Source organism: Equus asinus, chromosome X (genome assembly GCF_041296235.1).
Source record: "Equus asinus isolate D_3611 breed Donkey chromosome X, EquAss-T2T_v2, whole genome shotgun sequence".
Classification (NCBI taxonomy): domain Eukaryota; kingdom Metazoa; phylum Chordata; class Mammalia; order Perissodactyla; family Equidae; genus Equus; species Equus asinus.
Genome location: NC_091820.1, coordinates 101,049,384 through 101,076,417, shown reverse-complemented (window position 1 = coordinate 101,076,417; position 27,034 = coordinate 101,049,384). Strand labels below are relative to the sequence as shown.

The 27,034-nt window shown below is 48.0% G+C and overlaps 1 protein-coding gene and 1 long non-coding RNA gene across 10 annotated transcripts in view; one reads left to right on the top strand and one right to left on the bottom strand.

Moving 5' to 3' along the window:
* FRMPD3 (FERM and PDZ domain containing 3) overlaps window positions 1-27,034 on the bottom strand; it is a 124,859-nt gene that overhangs the window by 92,787 nt on the left and 5,038 nt on the right. The gene's annotated exons all lie outside the window — the stretch shown is intronic.
* On the top strand, window positions 1,480-26,343 carry LOC139042767 (uncharacterized). Its single transcript, XR_011499878.1, has 3 exons — window positions 1,480-1,672; window positions 8,802-8,995; window positions 16,160-26,343. It is a non-coding gene; the product is annotated as an uncharacterized lncRNA (long non-coding RNA).

Genomic DNA, 27,034 nt, shown 5'->3' with positions numbered 1-27,034 from the left:
TACTTTTTAACATTACTGAACAAAATTTCAACAGCCACTACATCTCAACAGGACGAAAGATTTAATTTGGCCCAGAATCCTTTTCAGAGGCTGGGAGATACTTGTTTGGGAACTCTTTCCTCTGCCTCAGCCTTTCCCCATGCCCCCTTCATCTGCCCCCTCTCCTAAAGAAAACCCCAACTGATAAGTTCCCGAAGCCGGGCCCCTGTAAGGATCTCCCCTCATCCCCCCCCTGCCCAGTCCTAAACCAGGTTCCTGAAGAAGAAGTGCCTCACCAGCAGAGGAACCCAAGCTCCACGGCACGCGCTCTTCCATTCCAGGGCGCCTTCCCCTCTCCTTCCCCCTCACCAAATCACTTGGTTGGCTTAGCCCACTGGCATGACTAAATAGGAACATTCTTCCAGGGTGTGTGGTTCTTTCCAAGAGAGTTCAAAGAACCAGAAAGCAGACATTTCTGACTGAGAGCAAACTGATCTGGGCTTCCCTCCTCTTCATAATCGTCATATCTTGGCATGACCAGATCTTCCCAATTAGCTAACCATATCCTTTGGGATTTGCACCCACCTCTGGGGAGTGGACTGAGCTATGAGAAGTGAGAGGTGGAGGGTGGTGGGGAAGCAGGCACTGGGAAAACCTGCAGCTTCTATTCCCTGAGAGGCAGCAGAGGGACTATCGCTGGACTCTACAAAGCTTGGCTCCCTGTCCGGTATCCATTCGGAGCTGGACTTGCCCTGGTCTATGTATTCCCTAAAGGACCCCGGCTTGCTGGGCCTCTCTGTACCCCTGGATGGGCACCCCAGCCTTCTGCCCTGGCCCCCCTCCTAGCCCTAAGTCTCAGTCCCCAGACTGCCTCTCTCCCCCTGCTCCTCCTGGCCAGGACCCATACCCAGCTCCCCTCCCCCCACCCCAGGGGAGCCAGCGGGAGCCAGCGATGACGCAGCTTGTCAGGGCAGGAGATTGATGGCAGGCCCTCTGCTTTGTTTCCCCGCCTTTCTTCCACTGTCTGGCTCCTTCCAGCTCTGGGATTTGGAGAGGAGGGAGGAGGTGGAGAGGGAGCTGTTTCATTCACATTCTTCTTGATTCAAGGGCTTTTGCTAGTCCTTACTTGAAGGGGCTCAGCTTAGAAGACACTGGCCTGCCAGTCCGAGTGGAGGGTTTAGGGGACCTGACTCCCTCCCTGGCCCCTCCCCGCTGGCTGGCCCAGTGCGGGTCCTGTCCTGAGGCCCCTTTCTTCCTTAGCAGCGCTCTGTTGGGCCGTTTGCTTCAGGCCGATCTGGCACCATAATCTGCTGGCCTCTGGGAGGGCCCAGTGAGCTCACTTGGAAGCCTTGGGTCTGTGCCATCAGGAAGTGGGGGAGGGACGCTTTAAGCAGAGCCAGAAGAAGCTACTTGATCTTAAGGACCAACCCACCCCCCTCCCCCTCACACCATGCAGGTTTCTACCTGTTCCTGGCCCTGCCACAGCCCCTCCCCTGCAGCTCAGGGAGGGCAGGGTGGGTGTCTCGTGGGGTCTTGACATAGCACTACGTGGACATGACAAAGCTCTCCAGCCAAGAGCCCCTGGCTGCTGTCGTCCTCCCTGCCCACCCTGCCTGTAAGTTCCTTTGCAGTGAAAAGCACCAATAGGAGGCCTCCATCCAGAGAGGCAGGAGGAAGAGAAAGCAAGCCTCAGGTGAGCTCACCCCCACCCTGTCCCCACATCAGGACCCCACAGGCCTAAGGGATGTGTTCCGGCTGTGACAGCTGACTAGAGAGGGGCAGCTGGGAGGGCAGGGCACAGAAAACAGGGGACACAGCAGTCAAGAGTCACGATTCAGACAAACAGTTGGCACCAGACTTACCAGGAAGGGAACGGGCATCCAAATGTGGCAGCTGAGCCAAACAGGTAAGCAGAGCACAGGGGCAGAAAATGCAGGGCTGAGAGAAATCCGCAGTCTTCATGAGGTGGGCCCCAGGCCCCAAGAGAGCTGCCTCACTGGATTTCCTGCCCTTGTGCACAGAAGATGGCTGGCAAGAACAGAAAGCCTGGGACCGAGGGGTACACAAGGAGGGAGACAGCCTTAGCAGGGAACTTAGAAACCTAGTTATGGGTTACCATGGATCATGGGTGCCCATGGTTGATGGCAGCTGGAGCCACAAGTAGTCTATTCAGTGCTTTTGTGTAAAAATCTGAGAAAAGCTACCCCCTCTGGGTGAACACAGCCTCATGAACAGTATGGCTTTGTCAGATGAAAAATGCACCCCTTCGTCTAGGTGGACTCAGCCCTGCCCAGGGCACATGATTTGGGGAGCAGAGCACAGAATGGATTTCCGCCCCTACTTACCTCCTTAGCCAAGCACCTTTGTGCAGTTCACAACCTGTACAACTGTAGGAAATAGCCCTGACTACAGCAAATATCTCCCCTTCTCCTCCATGTTGAGGCTCAGGGAGACTGAGCTCATGAAAGCCTTGCCTGCATCCAGTCCTCAGTGGTTTAGAAGCAAGGAAAAGGCTTGGTCTCTGGATGGGGACAACGGTGACCCCAGCTGGGTCACCAGAGCAGTGGGAAGCTACATTGTGAGGTCAAGATGGAGATACCTTTTCCTTTTTGAGGGAGTTATTTTCCAGGTCCTTCTGCCCATCAAGAACTTTACAGCTTTTGTTTTTACTGTGTTTTATTCTATGATGAAAGCAATACTTGTCTTTTTTTTTCTTTTTGATGAGCAAGATTGTCGTTGAACTAACATGCTAACATCTGTGCCAATCTTCCTCTATTTTGTATGTGGAATGCCGCCACAGCATGGCTTGACGAGTGGTGCTAGGTCCGCGCCTGGGATCTGAACCCCGAGCCACTGAAGTGGAGCGTGCAAACTTAACCACTACGCCACCGGGCCAGCCCTGAAATACTGGTGTCTTTTGCATCCCCCAACCTCTCCCTTGAACTCCCCTCTCCAAGAGTCCCCACTTAACCCCCCACATAACTGCTCTGCCCAATAGTGTTGGTACTCCTAGGCAAGCACGCTCTTTGGGGATGCTGTTTCCTCATGCTCCGCTCTAAAGTGGAAACTAGGCTACATTATTATGACAGTGATGCTCAGTTTCCCTAGCTATAGGTTGGGGAACGATCAAGGTCCCTTCTTGTTCTGAGGTTCTGTGTCTCTGAAAAGCCTGTCATAGTCCTGCCCCAAGGTTTGCTCCCTGACTCAGCCTCTCTAGCAACCCAACAGATGATTATGTGGCCCTGGAACTGGGGTGGGAAAAATCTGGGCCCCAGGTCAGAAGCTATTGACCCCTATGCTCAGAGTTGAAGGTAAGAGGAGTAGGGCCAGGTGCAGCACAGATCAAGAGCCTGGGACTGAGACCAAGGGACATGGCCAAGTCTGTAGTCAGCCAGCGGCTACCTACTAACAAGCACTTCACTGACATTATCTTCATTTCAGAGTGGCCTTTCCGGTAAGCCTCTGCTGACAAAGGAGAGGGAGGGGGGAGTGAGCTGGAGACAGAGCGAGGACCTACTGGAGCTTGGCCTGACTCCAGAGCGTGGCCACCTTGCTGGGTAAAACAGGGAGGGAGGAGGGGCAAGCCTTTTTCCAAGACTGAGTTTCTGTCAGTGCCACCTTGCAAAGATGTTTGAGAGAAAAAGAACTCTCAGCTCATGCAGTTTTCGTTTACCAGCAGGACGTGTGTTATGATTTATAAAAGAGGACTGGATTAGGATTCAGGGGCTCCACCTGGACTAATTAGCTGGATGGTCTTGGGTAAGTCCCTTCCCCTTGCCGAGTCTCAGTTTCCTTATCTGTAAAATTAGGAAGGAAAGTGAGCTAGTAAATAATCTCTAACATTCTATCCTACCCTCGTCTGTCCAATCTCCCACCTGCATTCATTTCTTATGATGACACTGCATCAGGCCTTGCTCACAGCCTGATTTCTTTTAGCCTGAGACTCCATTATTTTGGAACATGGCTATCCAACATGACTTGGGGACAGGAGATCTAATCTTCAAAAGGCTGAAGTTTCAGGGACTCAGGAGATGAAGCGAGAGCTCACCAGGGATTCATTCTGGCCGGCTCTTTTCCAGACCAGCTCGCTCCCCTCCCATTAGGCCCCACTGCTTGCTCAGGCACACTCTCTCTCTCTCTTTCTCTTTGTCACTCTTGCTCTCGCTCTCCCTGGCTTGCTCCACTCTCTTGGTGGCATTTATCCTTTATGGTGATGAATGTAGACACCAGGCAAATGCTGGCCAAAGGAAAATGTAAATTAAGTCCTTGTCCCTTTCCCTTGTGCGCTGGGAGGGTCAGTCAGAAGCCCTTCTGTCTGCTGAGGAGGGATGAGAAGCCCTTCTGTCTGCTGAGGAGGGATGAGGCCCTGGAAGAGCTGAAGCTGAGCAGGTCTAGCAGAGCAGCAGTAGCGACAAAGTGATCCCCACAAATTACAGTTCGTCACATGGTTGGGGGGGGGCAATCCCACCCTAATGGTTTTGAGTTCTGCACTGACCATAAGACCCTGCCAGCGGTGAGATGGATGGCACCTTCCTACTCTATGCAAGAACATCCGGAGGGCCCCAGCACTGGGCCAGAGCTTCCCTTTCCTCTCACCAGCAAAGGCTCAAATGGCCAACGGCACACACGTAGGTAGGGCTGGGCGACTGAATCACAGTCAATCACTTCCTTTTCACTTCTCCTCTCACCAAACCTTGGACCACCAAGCTGTTATGGGTCACCTTTCAGCAATTCCTTCTGAGGAAGGAATCCATCTAGAGGATGTGCAGTTTAATGAGATTTCAAGAGTGGAGCTGAGTGGCACAAAGCCAACTAAAATGAAGTTCATGTAGTTTCAGCAACTTATATTTCTCTGCTTTATTCACTCATGAAGGAATCACAAGCATCGCCATGGCCCAGAGGAGGTGTGAAGCAGAAACTAGACAGTCAGCCTCTGAGCAACTCAGAGCCCTTGAGATACCCCTAACTAGGAGCTGTGTTGTGCTGCAACTTAAGGACCCTCCATGTAACAACTTTCCTACCACCCACCCAAGGTAACATCCAGAGTAGACAACTGGCTCAACTCTGCCATTTTACCTGTCAACTGACCAACAACAGCCAACTGCACAGCAAGCCATCCGTTGCCTCCTCTCCATCACATGTCCCAATCTTCCACATGCCCGTGGGGACCATGTACAATCTTCAGCTGATTCAGACAGCCATGTGTCCATTTCTGCATAAGCCTGCTCACATTAAGGGTTTCTTTTATTCCCTATGTTCTATTATGAATATTTTCAAATATACAGAGCCCCTAAAGTAGCCTTAAGAACACTACAATAATTGCCTTTTTTTTTAAAGATTGGCACCTGAGCTAACATCTGTTGCCAATCTTTTTTCTTTTTTTCCTTTTTCTCCCCAAATCCCCCCAGTACATAGTTGTATATTTTAGTTGTGGGTCCTTCTAGTTGCAGCATGTGGGACGCTGCCTCAGCGTGGCCTGATGAGTGGTGCCATGTCCACGCCCAGGATCCAAACTAGTGAAACCCTGGGCTGCCGCAGCAGAGCGTGCAAACTTAACCACTGGGCCACGGGGCCGGCCCCCCAAGAATCACCTTTATATTCATCACTTAGACTCAACATTTATTAATATTTTTGCCATTTTTGCTTTATCTATCTCTGTGTATATATTTACATACATTTTTATTGTGGTAAAATATCACAACATAAAAGTTACCATTTTAACCATTTTTAAGTATACAGTTCAGTGGCATTAAGTACATTCACACTGTTGTGCAACCATCACCACCATTCATCTTCATAACTTTTTCATCACCCCAAACAGAAGCTCTGTACCCATTAAAGAACAGCTCTATCCTCCCAAGCCTCTATTTCTATCTTTTTAAATACTGTATCAGTTTAAACTTTCAAATATCAGGACACTTCACCCCTAAATACTTCCTCATTCATCTAAAATTGAGAATATTCCCACATAACCACAATGCCATTCTCACACCAAAGATAATTAAGAACAATCTACCATCCAGTTGTCAGAGTCTTCTTAAATAAACAAAGGTTTCTACATGTAAAATAAGGGGAATGAGTCACATCTAGTTGTTTCATAAATTATGAAATGCTATATAAATGTGAGGCATTAATAACCTTATTAGATGATCTAGAACATTTGTTTCAGCTCTAAAATTCAATTAACGGTTATGATTTTCCAAAGAGTTCTGCCTCCAGATCAGTTGACATGCCAGAGGCCACTCTCAACCCTTCCCTGCTCCCCAAGGCAGGGAGACACTCCTATGAGTGGAAGCACCAGCCTTCATTCCAGCCCAGCCTTTTCTACCCTCAGACTTGAGCAGCAACTAAGAAACGTATCAAATAAGTCCATACAAATCCCACGACTGACTCCACAGAGGAGTAAAAAGCAGGTTCTTGAGACTCGTAACATGAAAGGAGTCTTACGTACCTGGCCACAGCCAAGGGGGCCTTCATCAGCGTGCGGAGGACTGCAGCAGTCAACGTGGCCATTGGCACGGGGAGCCACAGGTGCCAAAGAAAGTGGGGTGTCAAGGGGTCTCACTGCCCACCTCCAGCACTGCCCCAACCACCCCCCTCCCGCCCCGCCAGGCTCTCGGTTCTGTAAGCTCAGCTCGGAGCACAAGGCCCTGGAACCTCTGAGCCCCTGAGTGTCCGTATTTGTCTTTGCCTCCAGGTATCTGCACACAGTCACCAATCACTTGAGTTCTCGGCTACTTCTTCCCCAGCCATCTTCACAATCAATTTCTGTATGATTGCGTGGCTTGGCTTTGCAGTCTAGCACAGCCAGGCACTGAGTCAAACATTTTCTTTTTTTTTTAAATTTTATTTATACTGTCTTGTTTCAGAAAAGATTTAAAACGAGGAGACAAACATTTAGTAAACACCCTGGACCAGATGCTTGAAACTGTGCTAGGTGTTGTGGGAAATGCAAGAGAGAACATGTTTTTCTTTTTGTTTTCTTACTCTCAGTTGAGTTTACTATTCACTTGGGGAGACAAGACTTTCTTAGGAGGGAACTAAACTACGACAGCACTGACATGGGAACTGGAAGCCTGGACACCTGGGTTCTGACTCGCAGCTCAGCCACTAGCCAGCTGTGTGATTTTGGAAAAGTCACCTCACCTCTCTGGGCTTCAGTTTCCTTACTGGTAAAATGAAGGGGCTGTGTATCTATGTCTGTATGAGCATAGAGACAGAGCGGAGAGGCTGGTAATACCCATTTTCTGAAGGGATGGGATCAGAGGGGCTTGAGAGGGAGATAAATTTTTCTTCAAGCCTCTCTGTATTTTTTGACTTGTTATAATGAGCATGTACTACTTTTGTGGTTAAATAAATACCGCATTTACAAGTGGGGATGGATGGAACTAGCTAAATTCTGGGTTATCTCTCACCACGGTTTGTGATTCTCTCTGGTTCACACAATACTGAGCCTTTGGAGTTGGGAGAAGAGAAAGCTCGCTGAGGGCTCTGATAGTCAGGGAAGGCTTCCCAGAGGAGGTGAGAGCCCAGGTGGGCCTTGAAGGACTGGTACGCTTTGGATTGGTACAGACAAGGATAGGACATCTCTGGCATGAGGTGGTGATGGGCAATAAACTGGCTGAGGCCATAATAGGGAGTGGAGGGCAAAGAGAATAACTCTTGCCCAAGGCCTAGATGCATCCTAGGTTGGGGAGTGTCCTGGGCTGAGGAGGAAGCCTAAGAGCAGGAACAGCTCAGCTTAGTCCCTCCCCAGGGGGCAGCCCCCAGGTCTACTTGCCTTTGAAGCAGCTGCAGAATCTGAGCAGCAGAAAATGTAGAGGCCCCAGCCTGGCGCTCTTGGATCACAGAGTAAGCATAACACTTGGGTATTAGCTAATCAATCTCGTAAATTCATCTCCCTTTTACTGGGATCTGTCAGGAAGCTGATTAAATGCTGTGCGAGTGGGATTTGGCTCAGATGCTAGCCGGGAGCTTGGGGCTGAAGTTTTTCAATGTTCAGCTCATGCATAAAATTCATAGTTTATCATTACCCAGACTTGCTTCTCTAGAACTATCCAGATGGGAATATTTCTATATGACAGTCCTATCCTGGGTGAGCCGGTTGCCTGGCCTCTCTCCTCACAGTTCTCTCTGCAGTAGGGGCTGCACCCGCCCCCCCACCCCCACCACCCCAACAAGCTCAGCTCTGTCTGCAGAATCACAGAGCCAGGATGCCAACAGCCCTGGGGCACAGAGCTGGCTCTTCCTCTTTCCTGGGGTCCCAAAGAAATTCGCTGGGGCAAGGCCACCACCCTATACCTCCAGTATCCTCGGGCAAAACTGGGAAGTAGCCTGGATATCTTTAAGGAAAGACGAGCATGCCACCTCTTTCCCCAGTCCTTGCTAGATCCCCTCTGGCTGTCCTTCTAGCAGGAGTGCCCCACTCATCCCTGCTCTCCTCTCTCAAGTTCCCCCAAGTCACCTAGGCCTGGACTCCTACCCTGGAGGCCAATCCCTCCTCTATCCCAAACCCTCACTCTACCAGGTGAAGTAATCTCAGCTAATGGGCAGATGGGAAAGAGCCCAGGGGGACGACTGAGCCCAGACCACAAACTTCTTTAGCTTTTGCCTGTCTGCCACCCTCTCCCCCATCCACTCCTAAAAGAGAGTGCTTAGACTTGCCTCTGGCATACTGCCTGATTTAGGAGCCTCTGACCTTCGTTTCCTCATCTATAAGGTCTCTTCCAGCACTGATATTCCCCTTGCTATGATGATGCATACAACTCCAGCAGCCACAATGGAATTGGAAACCCTGTGTTCATTCGTGCCGTCTTCCCCAGTTTCTAGGTAGCTCCCAAAGGATAATTATACCAGGACCAGCAGCTATCATGTAATAAGCAACCACTGAATGCCAGGCCCTGTGCTAGTCCCGAGGCCTCAAAGCAGGGATCCTGTCTGGACCTCCAGCCTTGCCCAGGCGTGAAGCGACGAACACATCCACACTGGCACCACTGTTGACCATGACTAAGCATCGGTGAGTTGCTTGCAACTAAATTGGGAGCTAAGAGATCTGAACAGTTTGGGGCGGACACAATGTGTCCTTAGGGGTTAACATTCTGGTGAGGAAATGGGACAAATGGTGAAAATTCCATCAACAAAAGTCCAATCTTCCAATCCATCAATTGATCATATACATTTTTTCTTCACTCAGTTCTTTGGAAAAAGAAACACAGGATAATGAAATAAGCCTGCATGAGGGAATAATTTAAGTGAGTAATTTTTAGCAGGCAGTCTGAGTTCAGTACACATTTTCCCCTATACTTTCTCCATCCTATCAAAAAACACCACTCCATTTTACAGACAAGGAAATTGAGGCTCAAAAAGGATAAGCCACTGCCCAAAGTCACACTGCTAATATGTGGCTGCCCTGGAAGTAGAATCCACGCCTTCTGACTTCTAGAATTCAGTGTTCTGACAGCTATAGCATACCATTTTCCTGTGATCCTAAACATTGGAGCTGATATTTAGAAAGCAAGGTCATTAGTCATCAAACACCGAATCCATTTCACTGGGCCTTCCATTCTAAGGCGAGAGAGCGGCTTCAGACTTTAGAGAGAATTTCAACAATGAAATGAAATGAAAACCCTCGATCCGCCAGAAAATTGCGTTATTATCTGCCCATTCCCAAATATTCTGGTCAACAGAGGTTTTGCTCCATCTATGGATAATTCTCTTTTAGGCATCTGGAAACAATGGCTGAGCTGACATTTCATTGGCTCAGAGATTCTTCTCAAACCAATGATTGCTTCCCCCTTTGGATGTTGTTGAGGAAATAGCAGCTCAGGCTAAGGTTGGGGCAGAGGAAAAAGAAACCACAGAAAACAAAAACACGATCCCAGCTGGGGCCCCTCTTTCAGAGAGCAGAGTAGACACTTGAAGGGAGCTCGGGGAGGCAGGAGAGCTGGGATTAAACGACCTTCACAGGCCAAGGGAAGACCCCCTGCCACCTGGACAGCAGACAGAGCATAATCCCTCTCACACACACCATGTGTAGTTATCCCTGGGTGTGCAACGTGTCTGTACCAGGAGAGAATGTTCCTCTTTGGGAACGCACACACAGATATACATACATACATACATATATATATATATATATATTCAGACACATTTGGTGTCCTTACTCTAAATTCAGAGCTAGTCCTGCTGTTGGTGGAGGTGGGCCTGATAGTTCTCTAAAATAAGATTCTGGAATATACAACCATTCTCTTTTGGAAGTCTCCCATCCTAGGCCTTCATTTAGTCAACTTGTCCTCCTCAGGCTGCTGAGCAGAAAGCTTCCATCAGCACCCCTGCCCTCCTACCCCCTTAAGGGCGGTTTAACCGGATGCAGCCTTCCTCGACCCTACTTCCTGCTCTTTGATTTTCTTCAATCTCATTTTCTCTGGCACACAGTAGGCACTTTATAAATGTTGCTCATCAGTGGCAGCAGTGCCAAGGGGTGGCTGGGGGATGAATCACCCTTCCCCATGAATCTCTAACAAGTACCTGCCCCCCCCGCAAGCTACCCCCAAGAAATATGCCACCCAAGTATAAACTACGTGCAAAGGCAGGTTCTAGACAAGTCTCCTAGACCCTCTACCAGTGAGATTGTTGCCCCAACGTTCTTCCTGTATGACAATTCTGGAGGCCACTCTTTCAGTATTTCTCTGCATTCTGCAATCTGACTTTGCCCTCCTTAGCATTCCTCCATTCATTCCTGTCTCTCAAACTCCTCTCTTCCTTAATTTCCTCTTCCCTTTCCCTTAGCCTTTCTCTCAATCCTCGTGCTTTTTCTTCTTTATCCTCTTTTGACCTCTCAGATCTGCATATTATTTACCTCACTTCCCTCTCTCCAACCAAGCCTCAATCCTGGAATCTTCTCCATTCTTAATTCCTTGCCTCAAGCTCCAAGGGTTTCAAGCTCTTCCTTCTCTACAGCTATTGTAGATAAAGGAGAGGGTGAGTCTGCCCTAAGCTGTGAGGCCAGGGCAAGTCGTGGCCAGCCCAGGTCCCCGCCCCCCGCTGCAGGGACTGAGCTTTCCCTTGGTGACAAGGAGAGGGTGTCTGCCTCTCTGGGAGGATGCCTGTGCTCTCGGAGCTCAGCATTTTAAACAGGTCCTCAAACACTCACACCTGCACTCGCTTCCCTGTTTCTGGATCTCAGAAATGTGTTTGAAAGGAAATTAGTCATTTGGTAGAAAAGTGTGTGTGCTGGGGGTGAGGGTGGGAGAGTGTCATTACACAAATTAGAACCTCCACTCCTGGCTCAGCCATGTGGAGATGGAGTAGAAATTGCACTGCAAATTCAAGTTTGTAGGGCTCCAAAAGGTTATATGATCTGAACCCAATCCTTTCTACCTTTGTAGCCAACCTCTAGCCCCACTGTCTACCCCCATCACATCCTGAAATCATGCTCAGGGCCAATTACCGATGGGCAGGATAGAAAATGGACAGATTTGGTGCTATGACAGATCTGGGTTACAGTCGCAACTCTGCCACTTACTATTAGCTGTGCGACCCTCAGCAAGTCCCTTCACCTCTCTGAGCCTCTCTTCTTACATAAACCGGAGATGTTAGAGTGCCTAACCCATGTAAATCCACATAAAGCCCTCAGCAAAAGATACTTAACACTCAGAGAGGTTTTCTGATTGGTTTGGAAAGCAGGGTCCTGTGCTGGAAGAGACCTGCCTCATTTGGGCTGGCTGCCCTGAGTCAGTGCATGGTTTATAAGTAATAGCAGCTACCGTTTATTGGTGCTTTACCTACAGGAGCTCACGATTCCTCACAACAACCCTGCAAGCTAGGGACTATTTATCTCCATTTTGCAGAGGAGGAAATGGAGGCGCTGAAAAATGAAGCAAAACTGCCCTAGGTCACAAGATCAGCAAGTGGTAGAGCCAGGATGGGAACACAGGAGTGATAAAAGGAAGGAGGCAGCGCCAGCAGGCAGTTGCTAGCCCACAGCACTGTTTTGCCCAGGGCTGGCTGTACCCCCATACCCAAGGCCTCAGACCCACAGTTCCCACAGCCCTTCTTTCCTGTTAGCCAAGCTCACCACCCTGCAGACGGCAGCTCGAAGCTGACACGGCGGCAGTGGCCTGTGGGAGGCAGCCAAGGGCTAGCTCAGCAGAAATGACAAACCCTCCTGCTTCAGCCCCTTGTGTGAAGCTAAAATTAACAACTTTCCCAACTGCAAACAAATGCAGTTGCTGAACCTGCATTCCCCTCTCTTGCTTCTGCCGCCACTGGACTTCCTGGGCCTCATCCCAGCTCCTTCCTCTCTCCCTGGCCACACCCATGGAGCTGGGCCTTGAGGGCAAGGGCAAGGGAGGCTGAACCCTCAGCACAAACTTGGGCCTGGATCAGATGATGTTCCCAGGACATTTGGCAACTTCAGATTTAGGTCAAACACCTCCCAGCTACCATCCACCCTACCTTTTGGTTCTTCTCTTTGCCCTTTTGGTATCCAATATCTTTGGCTACCACTAAGTCCAGTACCTATTTATGCTGACCCCCAGTTAGCCAGCGTATTCCAAGTTTCCACTTCACTAGGGCCTTTTTTAGCACCTACCACCAATCCTTATCCATCTGTGGTAGGCAGCCTCTAAAAGGGCCCCAATAATCTCCATCTCTTGATATCTCCTGAGCTTGGGCTGGACCGACTGGCTGACTTCTAACGAACAGAATATGACAGAGGTGATGGGCTATAACTTCCAAGATAAGGTTATAAAAAGACTGCAGCTTCTGCCTTGGATTACCTGCTATTGGTCCCACGTTCTCTCTCTCTCTGATCAATCATACTGAAGGAAGCAAGCTGCCATGTTGTGAGCAGCCTAACAGAGAGGCCCACATGGCATGGCAAGCAACTAAAACTCTTGAAGCCTGCCAACAACCATATAAGTGAGTTTGGAGGCAGAGCCTTCAGCCCTGGTTGAGTCTTCAGATACTACAGTCCTGACCCACAGCTTGACCACAACCTCATGAGTAGTCTTGATCCAGAACCACCCAGCCAAGATGCACCCAGGCTCCTGACCTACAGAAACTGTAAGATGATGAATGTTTGTTTTAAATGGCTACATTTTGGGATCATGTGTTACACAGCAAAGATAGCTAATATACCATCCTGTGTCCCATTTCCTCAAAATTCTGCTTTATTCCAGGTGACAATGGCCAATGACCAAATGTTCAAAATTTTTTAACAGCCGGATAAGAGGATGCCTTAATTCAGTTAAAAATGCTTAAGTCTCCAGATTGCCACTAAAGAATAGTAGGGATTTTAGATGCTGGTAGGATAATGGAAAAGATTATTGGGGCAGAGAGTCCACAGTTCCTTTGCATACCTTGGGTCCTCAGCCCAGGCAATGATCATAGCTTCTTAGAATCCCCAGCTGATCAAATTGTAACCAAAATAACTCAAGGTTTATGGCAGTAACCAGACTGGACCCCCTCATACTAGTTTCCTCCTTGGATAATGGTAGCTAAAGTTCATCAAGTACTAACTCAATATCAGGCACTGTTCTAAACACTTTACAATGATTAACTCATTTAATCCTCACAATAACCCCATTCTACAGAGCAGGAAACTGAGGCACAGAGAAGTTAAGGAACTTGTCCAAGTTCAGAGTCAGTGAGTGGCAGAGCTAAGATTTGAGCCTATGGTCCTAACCATGTTCCTCTAGGGAAGCCCACATGTACTTGGCAGAAGGAGGGATTCGGGTTACCAAAAGTCAGGATCTTTCCTTTCTTTCCTTCTGTCTTCCTTTAATTTCCTTGCTCAAAAACTGACAGCAGCTTCCCACTGCCTACTGGGTCAAGTCCAAAGTCCTCTTCACGACCCTTACCATAATTTGGCCCCAGCCTACATATCTTTCTCTATTCTCCACCATGTAACTTCTACTTCTAGCTACAATAATCCCCTGATTCTCTGCCCCACAAAAGCTATCTTCCTGATTTTGTCCTACCTGGAAAGTCTCAATGTTTCTAGTTGAAAACTACTAGGTGTGACATAGGAAGGGTTTTATAGTCAGATCATCTGGACAAATCTTGAAGACCCTCCTCTCACAGTGGTCTTCTCAGATTCCAAGGAGCAGACTATGAACCCTCTACCTGAGTGGAAGTGCCTCTCTCAGCTTTGCCAGAGCGAGCCCAATGCCGCCAAGGTGGTGGTCAAAGTGCTGTGCCACGCACTTTACCCAGTCGAACCCTATCTCCTCCTGAAAGCCTCCCCGACTTCCTTCTGCCCGTGTAATTCCTCTGTCTGAGGCACACCGTGTGGACTGTCCTCAGGCCACTCAATTCTCAGCTCAGCTGTCACCTCTGCATAGAAGCCTTTCCCGACTGCCCCAGCTGAGGTAACCCTCTGGCTACTCTCCATCCCATCCCTGTGTTTCTTTCCTTTCTGGCACTTACCAATACCAGTAGTGATGATTTACTTGTTTGCTTTTTAAATGTGTTCCCATTGAAACATGTGCTCCACGAGAGCCAAGATTCTGTCTGTCCTGTTCACCACTGTGTCCCCGGGGCCTATAACAGGGCTGGGCACATAAGAGCTACTCATTGAACATTTGTTGGTTGAATGAAAGAGATGTTTCCCCTGCAAGTTCTTCTGTGCACTTTTCCCTAGCTAGAAAACAAGTGTCCTAACAGCAAGGCCCCTGTCATAGTCTTCAGCTTTCCACAGCATCGAGCATAACACCGGATACAAGTAAATCCTGAGACCATACTTGTGGAGTAAAATTGTTGGGATGTGTCACCCACACCTCAGTTTTTTCATCCATTTAACCACACTACCCAGCCTTACTGGGCTGTAGGGGATGGGGAGATGCAGAGTGATCATGGGCTTTTTTACTGCACAATGTTTTTGTCTTGAACTTTCCAAAGGGGTGATCTGGGGGGGGCCAAGGTGGGGGTAGGGAGTTTGGCAGGTTTTCTGCAGTTTCTGGGTAGTGGAGAGAATCTTTGCAGGGGAGAATGTACAGTGAAGTCAAAAGGAAAGATGGAAGGGGCTAAGCTGACAGGCAAAAACTGAAGCCCACACATGTCGGAGAAAAGGAAATCTTGGTCCTGGAGTGGGAGGGGGCATTTGGTATCCAAACTGCAAGGGGGTAAGGACATTCTGAGGCTGCAAAGCCAACTCTGGGGGTCTCTGTGTGAGTAAAAACATGGACTATTACTGCAGGTCTCCAGTGATCTGGTGTGAGAGAGGAGAAGAGAGGAAGAGAGGAAGAGAGAGAGAGACAGAGACAGAGAAAGAGAGAGAGAAAGCCTGGGGTCTGCATATCTAAAAATAGAATCTAGTGAGAGCAAAAAAGCCCATTTCCTAACCTTAACACAGCAGAATAAACTGCCTAGAGAGGAGGTTGAGTCACCCGCATCAGAGGCATTCAAACTAGGCGAGATCAGAGATCAGATCCGAGGCGGGTTATCAGTACCAGCAAACCCTTCCCAGCTGTGGGCAGTGGGGGAGGTGGCGGGGGTTCAAATGGATCTACTGAGAGCCCCTTTGCAGGGTCAGTCCTCAGAGGCAACCCGCGTGTGCATGCTCTCACACACACAGTCACACTCTTGCACCCTGCATGGAGGAAAATGACCCTGCTCCATCTCATGTTTCACTGATGATGAAAGGGCTATCATACTACAGAGATTTTAGCCCTTCTCCCTACTGACAAGTCACTTTGATCCTGATGTGCCCCTGCCAAGGTCCAGGTGTCCCCTAGGCCTCCTCAGTCAGGAATGATTCAGTAACCTTGCAGATTTACCCTCACACACAGGCGTGGACATATATATACATGTAGTCTGTGGACCTTCTCTACACATGTTCTCTCTCTCCATCTCAACCTCAATCTCTCTCTCCAACCTGAGCCACTTTCAACAGATATCAGCTGGACTCCTTCACCCTAATGTCCCTCTGGTTCCCAGAGGGCATCCCTCCCCTTGCTGACCCTCAATTCCTCCTACATTCTCTTGGAAAAAGGTAGGAGTTTTCTCTGCCCCCAGAAGTATCTTTGGTACCTCTCCAAGGCCCAGTGATGGCTACAGAAGTGCCTATTCCTGCTCCGAGGGTGCAGGGAAAATACAGACTTGCCCCAGGTCTTGCAGAGAGGCCATGTTCTTTTCCTTGCCTTCTCTGACCCCATCCTCTCATTCTTCCCTTTGGCAGCAGCAAACTCAAAAGCCTCCTCAGTCCAAATGAAGGGAAGTGGAAAGAACAAGACTCAAATGAAATGGATCAACTGGTAGACTGACAAATTGAAGCTGCGCCAGAGGCCCAGGGAGGGAATGGAGAGCAGCAGGCAGGGAATGAAAGTGGAAAGGCCCCAGCTGAGAAGCCAATGACCACAAATGGCCCTGCAGGGTCCTGGCCTGGCCAAAGCCGCTCTGTTCTGCTCACCGTTGGCTCATAGCCGAGAGCATGGCCTCTACTGGCTGGCCAATGGCAAAACTGCGAGGTGAGGGGAGCTGGTCTCCAACATCCCCCATCTTGGTTTCTTTCCCATTTTGTGCTCCCCTCTCCCAGACTCCCAGTGTTTTCTCCCTGTCCCAAGAGTCTTGTACAGCCTCCCCACAACAAAATTCACACATCCCTGTCCCATTTCTGCAGAACTTTGAGTACGTCAAGTCATTTGTGCACCCCGGTGTGAAATGGTGGGTTATGGCTGAAAGCTGAATTCTCCAAAGCCGTTGTGTGGATGTTAATAGATTGTAATTGAGGGGAAAAAGAGAAGAATGGTGATCTGTGGTCAAATCGATACTGGAAACCTTAAACAATGTTAGTAGGTTTCTCTACTGCGGGACTTCTCAGAGCCTTTAATATGCTAATGAGCATTGTGAAGATCTAAGAGGGGGTTATAGCATTTCTCAAACTAACTTGGTCATAGAATCTTTTTTTGTTTCTTTTTGTAGAGCAGCCTATGGAACTAGTGGTTTGTTTAATCTATTTCCCTTCTCGGATAACATAGTTACATTTTCTCAACAGTCTTTAATACCTACACCTAAAAAGGTGACTGTGATGGTGGGAAAGTAGGCACCCTTACAGTTAGTGGAGGCAGTGATGGTTAGACTGGATCAACCACCAGCCTACAAGGGAGGTATTTTCGACCAGAGGACCCTGGTGGTATGGTATGGCTGTCTAATGTCACACATTATAAGTGATTGTCACTTACCAGTTGGCCTGCTCCTACCCCATACAGTCCCAAGTACCTTTAATATTTAGCTTTTTTGTGCTGTGTCTGGGTGCCTAGGATGGAGGGAAAAGAAGGGAGCCTGTCTATCTTTCATGTTGACACAGTCATGTTTAAGAGCTGGTCTTTCCTAAGGCACTTGATATTTGTGACCTTGTTCTCAGTAACACCACCAGTCCCCTAAACTCTATCGTCTAGAGCCCCCTAAGCCTGCTGCCTCAAGAAGGGCTGGCTGTGAGCCCTGGTCCTCTCTCTGGTTTTTCTCTTATATGTGTGTGACCTAAGCATGTCTTTACAGTGCACAGAATTAGGGAAACGGGGAGCACTGGAGAGAACTCACGGGCTGTGCTGGGTCACACTGCTCCTCTGCTAGCCTACTAGGTGGCCTGACCAGACAGGTCCCCACAAAGGGACCTCCACTAGTTCCTGTCGAAAGAACTGAGATGCTCTTCAACATGGTGAGCTAAGGGGTGGGCAGCAAGCTGCTCTTTCGAAAAAAGTGACTTAGTCCTGGTGAGGGTCAGTTACTTGAGAACAAGATGTTCTCATCCATTAAACTGAGAGGTCTCCAAAGGTGAGAACTGAGCAATATGAAGCTGTTCATAAAGGTGCTTATACTGCGTCCACTGTACTCTGTGCTGGTTAGAGCACCCCAAGAGGACTGTGTTCAGTTCTGGACAGGACCGCTAAGAGGCATCCTTGCAAACTGGAGTGTTACCGAAGGAAAATGACTAAGATGCTGTAAGGTCAATAGGCTAAGGCCTCTTCCAGATCCTGACCACTGTTGAAAGCTATGAACCCTGGGGGAAGAAACGTAGGGACACCTAGCCAACATTTTACATATAATTCCAGGAGGTTCATGGACCTCCAGGTTAAGAAGCTCAGCTGTAGAATCATACCACAAAAGGAATCATTGAGCATATTTGGTAGATTTAGCCAAAAAAGTAAAATAAAATGAAAGTAAAAAGACAGACTTAAGGAAATGGTGATAGCTATATTCAGGTATTTTAAAGGGGCTGCCAAGAGGAGGAGGAAGGAAAGAAATGACTGAAAGACTGCTTTCAGCTCAATATCAAAAAATGTTCTAATTAGACTTGTTCAACAATGGAAAGGGCCACCCAAGGAGGCAGTGAGCGGCCTGCTGATGAGAGGTAAATATTTGAAGGGGAGACTGAACTAGATGATCTTTAAGGACCACCCTAACCTCACATTTCCTCCCACCCATGTGTTTCTGCCTCTGTCGCTGAGATCCTTCCTAGTATATCACAGACCAGAGTCACAACCTTGCCAACAAACAAACCCCAAAAGGCAAGTGCTGATGGGAGGTGGCCCCAAGCTCCGGGCTGCCTGTCCCCCTCATTCCTCTGCTCCCACCTTAAGTCATGTATCTTACTAGCCCCCTCACTGGGGCTCTCAGGGTTTGCTTGGCACCAGCTAGTTAATCTGATAAACTAATCTGCACTAATGGGATCATGAATGCTAATGAATTAATCTGTTACCTTCCCAAGTGACATATTTGCATTTTAACAGAGGTCTTCAGGAGATAATGCCTTAACTCAAAGGAGTGATTAATGTTGAAATTTTGGCTGTTTGGCAGTCTAGCAAAGGAGATATTTTTCAAAAGGAAACCTTTTCTACCCTTCACATTGTACCATCTGCTAAAAGAAGAAAAATCATGTCCCTGCCCTCGAGGGGTTTATAGTTTATGAAGTTGGGGAATTACAATGGCTGACGTTTATTGAGCCTCCACCAAAGTGTCAGGCCCTGTGCAAGGTGCTGTATAAATATTATCTTTGAATCCTCACAACAACCACCCTCTGATGTAAGTATTTTGCAGACAAAGGGCCTGGGCCTCCGAGAGGTTAAGGAACTTCGTACCGTATTTCATTGACTCTAGATGTTAGAGGCAACATTTTCTTAGGTTTCCCTGAGAAAGAAAAGATGCTGCCAACCGAACTACAATGCACCAGGGATTAGAAGACGCATTTCAGTTTCAGAAATGTTAAAATTGTGTCTTTGAAACCATGAAATACAGTAAGTGGTAAGGCCAGTTCCAGAGTGTGCACTCTGCCAAATGCTGTTCACAGAACCCAGATGGAAACTAGCTGGGGAACACTTGGATATAATAATAAAATGGCAAGCACATATTAATATTTTAATACAAAATGATTACACAAGGACCCAGAAGGTGGCACACTGAGTCTGGGGTCAATGGCAGCACCTGTTGATGGGGTCATGAGCCTCAGCGGTGAAGAGAAACAGGGGCAGGATTCAAGGTAGAGGGACTAGGCTGCGCAGGGCCTGGGGCTGAGGGCAGGGGGTGGTACGTAGCAAATAACTTACTGTCAGGCACCCTTACATTAGAGAAGTTAGTTTGTGAGGATATGGCATACTGGGTGGCTTGGCTTAAGTGCAGGGGTTAATTAGAGAAATCATGAGAGATACCTTAGTGAGATGGGAAAAGGAACTGGCAGATGGTCTTCGAGGCCAGGATGAGAGATTTCAATTTGATATGATGGGCAAAGGAGGCAATTATTGATTCTTGCAAGTTAATGCCAACATAGTAGGAAAAGCTCATTCTGGCCACCAGCATGAATTAAAGCTCTCACCTCAAAGCCAGAGGCTTCCTGACGGGGAAAACATCCAGCACTGCACAAGGGGTCCGCAGAGGCAGCGGAGTTCCAGGGCATTATGACCGTGAACTCTCAGCTCTCTCTGGATGTGCAGCCCTTTTCTCCGGGTGCATTCCTCACCAGGAAGAGGAAGTAGCAGGGCCACAGCTGCCCACGCATGCTCCCCTCTCCCCTCGGCAATGAAGGGTACACACGGGATGATAAACAGCCCATCTCCGCCCCATCCACTAACAAGGGTTTGTTGAGCCCCTACGATGTGTCCTGTGTCTGTGTGTCTGGCACTGCTCTGCATGACACATGGATCAAAGAGGCCTCTGAAGAGCTCACTCCCTAACTAAGGAGAAGGGTGAACACACAGAAAGCCACGGCAATACAAGACAGGGTAATCAAGTGCCAAATTGTGGTGGAAAAACGGTCTGGATTCCAAAACGGAAAAGGGAGAACTGTGGGTGACTAATTTTTTCCTGTATTCTCAAAGTTTTCAACTATGTATAAGTATTACTTTCACAATCAGGGAACATTTATAATTTAAAAAAGGAGGGCAGTCAATGCGGGCTAGAATGATCAGGAAAGGCTTCACAGCAGAGGCTGGACTTGAGCTTTTAGTTAGAGGATGCGGTGGAAGGATTTGCAGAGGTGGAGAAGAAGGGACTACTGCCAGTGGGGGAACAGCCAGAAGATGAGTGCAGAGAAGAGTACCCTCTGAATGGGGTACAGTGGGCAGGGAGAATAAGGAGACTAGTGTAGCTTGGGGGTCAGGAAGAAATAGGTCAGAGGGATTATTTATATACATATATATATGGTGAAGCTCAGCAGTTGTGGAAGGCAGGCCTCGGATACCAGGGAGAGGAATTTCTATTTGATATCGTAAGCAAAAGGGAGCTATTATAGGCTCTTGAGCAGGGAAGTGACATGATGAAAGATGTTTTAAGGAGATTCCTTTGGCAGCAGCGTTGAAGGATCACTTGGCTGGGAGGGGGAGGCAGCATGCAGAGACCAGTCAGGAGGCTGCTGCAGTAATCCAGTCGTGAGGGAATGAGAGTGTGGGCTATGATGGCGGCAGTGGGAATGGTCAAGAAGACATGGATTCATGAGGCACTTGTGAGAGATGAACTGCCAAGACGCGGTGGTGACTGATGGGAGTGGGGAGGAGGCGAGTGACTCCAAGGCTCAGCCTATGGGCTAGTAAAGGAGTGATGGTGTCACTAACAGAGACGGAGATCCAGGGAAGAGCTCAGGGCTGGGGATCAGCATGGAGGGTAAGGTTGGAGAGGAGAGCCTGAGTTTGGTTTTAGCTGTGGTGAATTTAAAGTGATGATAAACTCCAAAGAGAAAATGTCCTAAAAGGCAATAATGAAATGGAACTGGAGCTCAGATTAAAGGCCAGGCTTTATCATTTCCAGCAACCACCCAGAATTCTAAAGGAGGGCAAACTGTATTTAGATTGAGTGTAGACACTTCTAGAGAGGGAAAAGGTAAAAAGCAGACCCAACAGCCAATTCTGATTTGGAATTTGCAGGTGACAGACTTTAAACTGTGTGGCAACAGCAGGCTGGTGGGTCTATTTAAAAATCCCCCTCCTTTTTCTCTGTCAGTGAGTGATTTCTCTACATATTAGAAAGATTACAGCTCGACTGTAGGTGACGAGATGAATATGGAACAACACTCGCTTTATTAATCATATCTGCATTCTCCGTGATTTCACTAATGGTGGCAACAGAGCCAGTGTGACACACAGCGCCCTCACCCAGCCCTGTGAGTGGGCTGGTTTTCAGAGTCCCAGCCCACAAACCCAAGATCCAGACTTCTGGTCATCTTGATACAGGATCGGAGGCAAGTCCCATTAAAAAAATAATCTGGGTACCTTAGTTTCCCCGTGTGTCAGCTGGAAAAGCATCTATAACTGACTTGCTTGGGTCTGGGTTAGAAGTGGGAGGAACAATTACTGAGGGAAAAAATGTATAGATGAAAGAGAAAACTTGAGAAAGAGTAAGCACAGTTTGCAGCAAGATTTCCAAGTTGAGAGGTCTTGACACTTACCTGATTGACTCCTAAGCCAGTTGTCACCACCATGCCCTCTCCTTTCTACTTTCAATGGGCTTTTCCATGTGAAGAGTTGTAAACAGGACAACCTCCCTAGTCAGTGACTTCCATTCCCTCTTCCTGATCCCCCACCTCCAGAGGCATCTTCTGCTCGGGACACCTGCCCACTTTTCAGCCACCATCCTTCCCCCTACCTCAAATCAAAAGACTGACTGGAAATCAGAAAAGAAATCTTCAGCAGGGAAATGCTGGAGACCGCTGGTCGACAGGCTATGCAGTGTGCGTGTGTGTGTGTGTTCACGCACGCGCGCATTCATCCACCAGTCTAGCCATCTGTTCCTCTGTTTTCCCAGTGGGTTTGGCTCAGAAGCAAAGAGAGGCCTGTTTGGGTGGTCCTGCCCCCAGAGCTGAGCTCCCTTGGTGGTTAGGAGCCCACAGCCTGGGCGGACTTACTCTCCACTCATTCATCTTTAGGAGGCATCATTGCCTCCCACAGAAAGATCCAGTCAGAGGAAGGGGGCTAAAATCTCACAAATATCCCTTTATCTGCAGTTCTCTACTCCCCCCCAACCCAGGGATGGGGAACTCGGCCCAGACACTTGCTCAGGGCTGCAATTCAGCGGGCTAGGCAGCGAGAGAAATGCTGGTGGGAGAAGCAAATGAGCAGGCAGAGGCCTCCACCATCACCCTCCCACCCACCTGTGGACTCCTGGCTTATTTCTCTCACACCAGCTGTAACAATAGGGCTCCAGCTGGCATTAAAGTGCTGCGGTAGCTCTCGCTGTGCTCTGGCACAGGTGTGACCTCCGCTGGGACGATCCCAAGTGCTGAGAGGAATTTTCAAACTAATTCTACCAGGGAAGTTGAAAGGTGGCTCCTCGCTCTCAGCAGCTCTCAGAGGTCTTGGGAGCTTGAAACAGACAGCCCCTGCCTCCAGCCTCCCTGTTGGGGGTGCAGTACTCAAGCACCCCAGCTCAGCGGTCACTCAGCTGGATTCTGCAGCCAGAGTCCCAGGGCTCAGTCCTTCAGGTTGTGACATTGAAGGCTCCGGTGCAAATCTACTTTACTTGAGATAGTTAACTGATTAACCCTGTTGTCGTCTTAGCTCCAGTGAAATTCTGCCAAGTGAAGGCCCTGAGGGCATGGGGCAAAGACTATGTAAGTAATGAGGCTAAGGGGAGGGAGTGGGTGGGATGAAAAGAAGTCAAAAGAATCTACCTGGTGGTTGACCAGCCACACCAATGCTTTAAGTGCCTTTTGAACCTGACCCTCCTCTGTATGCCCACTGCCACCACCCTAATTGCCTCTCCCTTGGCTTGCTGTAGTAGTTTACAAGCTGGTCTCAATCCCTCCTTATTCCAAACAAGTCTGCTTCCTATCGCATGGCTAACCATCCTAGAACACTTCGTGTTAATTGTCCAGTAGCCTTCCAGGGCCTCCCCAAGTCCAAACTCCTCATGCGGACATCAAAGGCCCTCCAAATCCAGGTACCCCTTACCTGGTAAGTAATTTTTACCCCACCGTGCCTCCACACCCACCCCGTCTTCTAGTCAGACCTCCTCCTCACTCTTCCCTGATTACACCATGACCATCTCCACCTGCAGCCTTTTTCCTGACTATGCCTCCCCCTTGGAAGCCTGCTTTTCTTACAGCCAACAATCTCAATCTCCTACATTATTCAAAACTAACTCAAGTTCAGCCTCTTCTGGGAAGCCTTCTCCCTCCATTCCAGCCCACGATGCTGGCTCTCTCTGTGCCCTGAACCCCTACGGTGCTTACTGTTTAGAGCACATAATGTGGTATATAATTGTTTCTCAACATGTATTATCCTTAGTGGTTCATATGAGTAAGTACTATTTTTTTGTTAAATTATGAATTTCTAAAGAGTAGGCCCTTTGCTCTCCCCTTCTCACCATAATATTGGCGCTGGGCTAGACCCAGGAGCACTCAAGTCTCCAAAATTAAGGAAAGATAAGACGAATGAAGGCCCTCCGAGGATCTTCTCTGTCTGTTCCCTCTCCTTTATCAAAAGATATTCCAGGCAGTTGAGCTGAGGCTGCCCAGAGAGGCCTATCCAGGCAATTGGCTATTAGATCTCTAGTTTTTAGTACACTCCCACCTCCTAAGGCTTTCTGAGCCATCAATAATGCTCCTTAAGTGATCAATCTGAGACACAATGGGCTGCAGGGGCCAGTGTTTGATTAAGTCAAGAGAATAAACGTATGCTGGAAGAGACAGAGCAGGGAGGGAGGAGCAGAAGAGAAAGCAGGAGGAAAGATGAGCTGGGGGAAGGGAGAGAAGGTTTTATGAATGAGGATACAATAGGATGGAGCAGAGAGTTCTCATCTGATCTGATTCAACAACTGAAGCAAGTTCTTACTGAGACAACTAAATAATCTTGGGGCTTTCGCCGAGCCCAGTGAATATCCCTGGGCTGCTGGGCAATCTTTGACCTTGGCAAGATCACTGTTGCCACAGTCCACTGAGGGCCTAAGAGGCTGCATGCTCTGTATTGGATGCAGAAGTGGGTTAGAATGGAGACTTCTGGGGATCCTAAGGAAGCACTTGGGCCTTGAGCTATGCTTATTGGCTGGGTCTACAGAAATCCCAAGTTCTGGCACCCTTCAGCCCTCCACCCAAGGGTGGTGACTCTGATATTCACGATGATATGGGATAGTTGGCTGATCTGCAGGGGTGATTTCAGCACTACTTTCTCCTGTCCACTGGTAGACATATTATCCCTCCTCCCAAGGCTCTGGGGCTGGAAATTTGATTATTTGGCAGTCGACAAAAAATAAGAAGTCTCTTTCTGAATTTTTTTTTCTGGAGGGCCTAAATTTCTAGCTATATCAATAATCAAAATTTTTCTGGGAAAGATAGTGTTATCTGGAACAAACAGAGCAGATAACTTATTACTGTGAGAAAATTCCTCCTTTAATCTGACCATGATTCCTGCTGCTCTTATTAAAAACCGATCCTTCGCATATGATGGCATTATTACTCTCCCCATCACGCAGGCTCCAAGCCCCAGAATCATCTTTGACTCTTCTTCCTTCCTCACCCCACTCATCCAATTGGTAGGTAAATCAGGTTTCTTCTACCTCCGAAACCCATCCATCCATCTCCTTCTTTCTATCCCCATCCAGCTATTGTAACAGCCTCCTAACGGGTCTTCATGTCTCCAGGATGGCCCCCTTTTAATCAATCTGCCAAAGGGGAAAAAAAAGAAAAATGAGCCTCAATCTAATCAAGTATAGAGTTACTTCCATTTACAAGAGATACAGAGGATAGTGGAGCAAGCTAAATGATAAGAGGAAGCAAACAGAGCAGAATGTGGGTCAGTATACAGAACAAGTAACCTGACTTCTCTAACAAGTCAAAGAGAGAGGATTGTTGAAAGGGCCTTAAGAGACGTAATGACCAAAGTAATGTGTGGGGCTTTTTTGGATCTTGATCTAACAAGCTGACTGTAAAATATGTTTTGAGACCACTAAGGACATTTGATTATAGACTAGGAAATGGATAATACAAAAGCATTATTGTTAATTTTCTCAGATGTATTAATGGTACTGTGGTTATATGAGAAAATTTCCATTTTTTTAGACATGCATAGAGAAGTATTAGGGGTGAAATGACATGATTGACGTTTAAAATTTATTTTAAAAAACTTCAGCAAAGGGGCTGGCCTGGTTGCGCAGTGGTTAAGTGTGCATGTTCTGCTTCGGCGGCCCGGGGTTCACCGATTCGGATCGCGGGTGTGGACATGGCGCCGCTTGGCATGCCATGCTGTGGTAGGCGACCCACATATAAAGTGGAGGAAGATAGGCACGGATGTTAGCTCAGGGCCAGTCTTCCTCAGCAAAAAGAGAAGGACTGGCAGCAGATGTTAGCTCTGGGCTAATCTTCCTCAAAAAAAACTTCAGCAAAGAAAAAAAAAGGATAACGAAGCAAATATGGCAAAGTCCTGATAATTACTTAATGTGGATACTGGGTATGTGGGGTTGTTATACTATTTTCTGTATTTATTTGAGAAATGTTCATAATACAGGACAAAAACAATTGTCATCCACTCTACCCCAGTCTATCTTCCTAGCTCTATGTTGTACTCCTATCTCATTTCTCTATGACACAGGTGCCCTAGGTCCTTGCTCAGATGAGTCCTGTCTGAACTTCATCCCTTCACTTACTCACTTCATCTGTTTACTCAACAAATACCTACTAAGGACCTCTTAAATGCACTAGGCACTGGAAATGCACGATGACTGAGACTGAGGAAGACAAGGGGCCTCCTTCGTCTTTCTATCCTCCCCAGTAGCTAGCATAGCACCTGACACATAACAGGTGCTCAATGAATGTTTATTGAACTGATGTGCACGGCGAGATGTGATAGATTCCCTGTCTGATGTGAACCGACAAGTATTTAATCCAACCCCCAAAATGGTTATTGAACACCTACTATGTGTGAGGCACTGTGTGTAACAGGAATAAAAAAGAGACGAAAAACACCAGGCTGTTTCCTTTATTGAACTGAAAATGTAGATAAGACACACATATGAGAAGTTATGTTTGTATGCGAAGAATACATGAAATAACGATTCAAGCAATAACAGCGGGGTGTATCAGCGATATACTTGCTAAATATATTTGAGAGACAGTGAGTGCAGGAAGAGTTCAGAGGAGGGAGAGAGATCACCTCAGCCTAGAATGACAGAGAAGTCTTCACAGAGGACGTGAATTTGAATGTAGACTTGAAGGACAGCTTTAGTGGTACTGGACAGGAGAGGAGCATAGCCAGAGAGGAGAGGGCATTCCTGGTGAGTGGAATGGCATGAACAAGAGCACAGATGCCAAAAAAATGTATAAAAGATATGTTTCAGAGACCCTGAGGAAAGAAATTTGGCTGGAGTAGAAGGTGCATGTAGGGCTATGTTTCTCAAGTAGACCAAGTACAGCAACGTCACTTGGGGGAGCTTGTTAAAATGCATATTCCTCGACTCCAGCTCCCAGACCTACTGAAGCAGAAGCTCAGCTGGTGGGACCTGGCAATCTGCATTTTAACAAGTTCCTCCAAGTGATTTTGAGACACAGTAAAAATTAAGAATCCATGAGGTGGACAAAGGATGGGAAATGAGGTTGGAAGAATACACAGCATTAGGTCCACTCAAGGAGAGCCTTGAA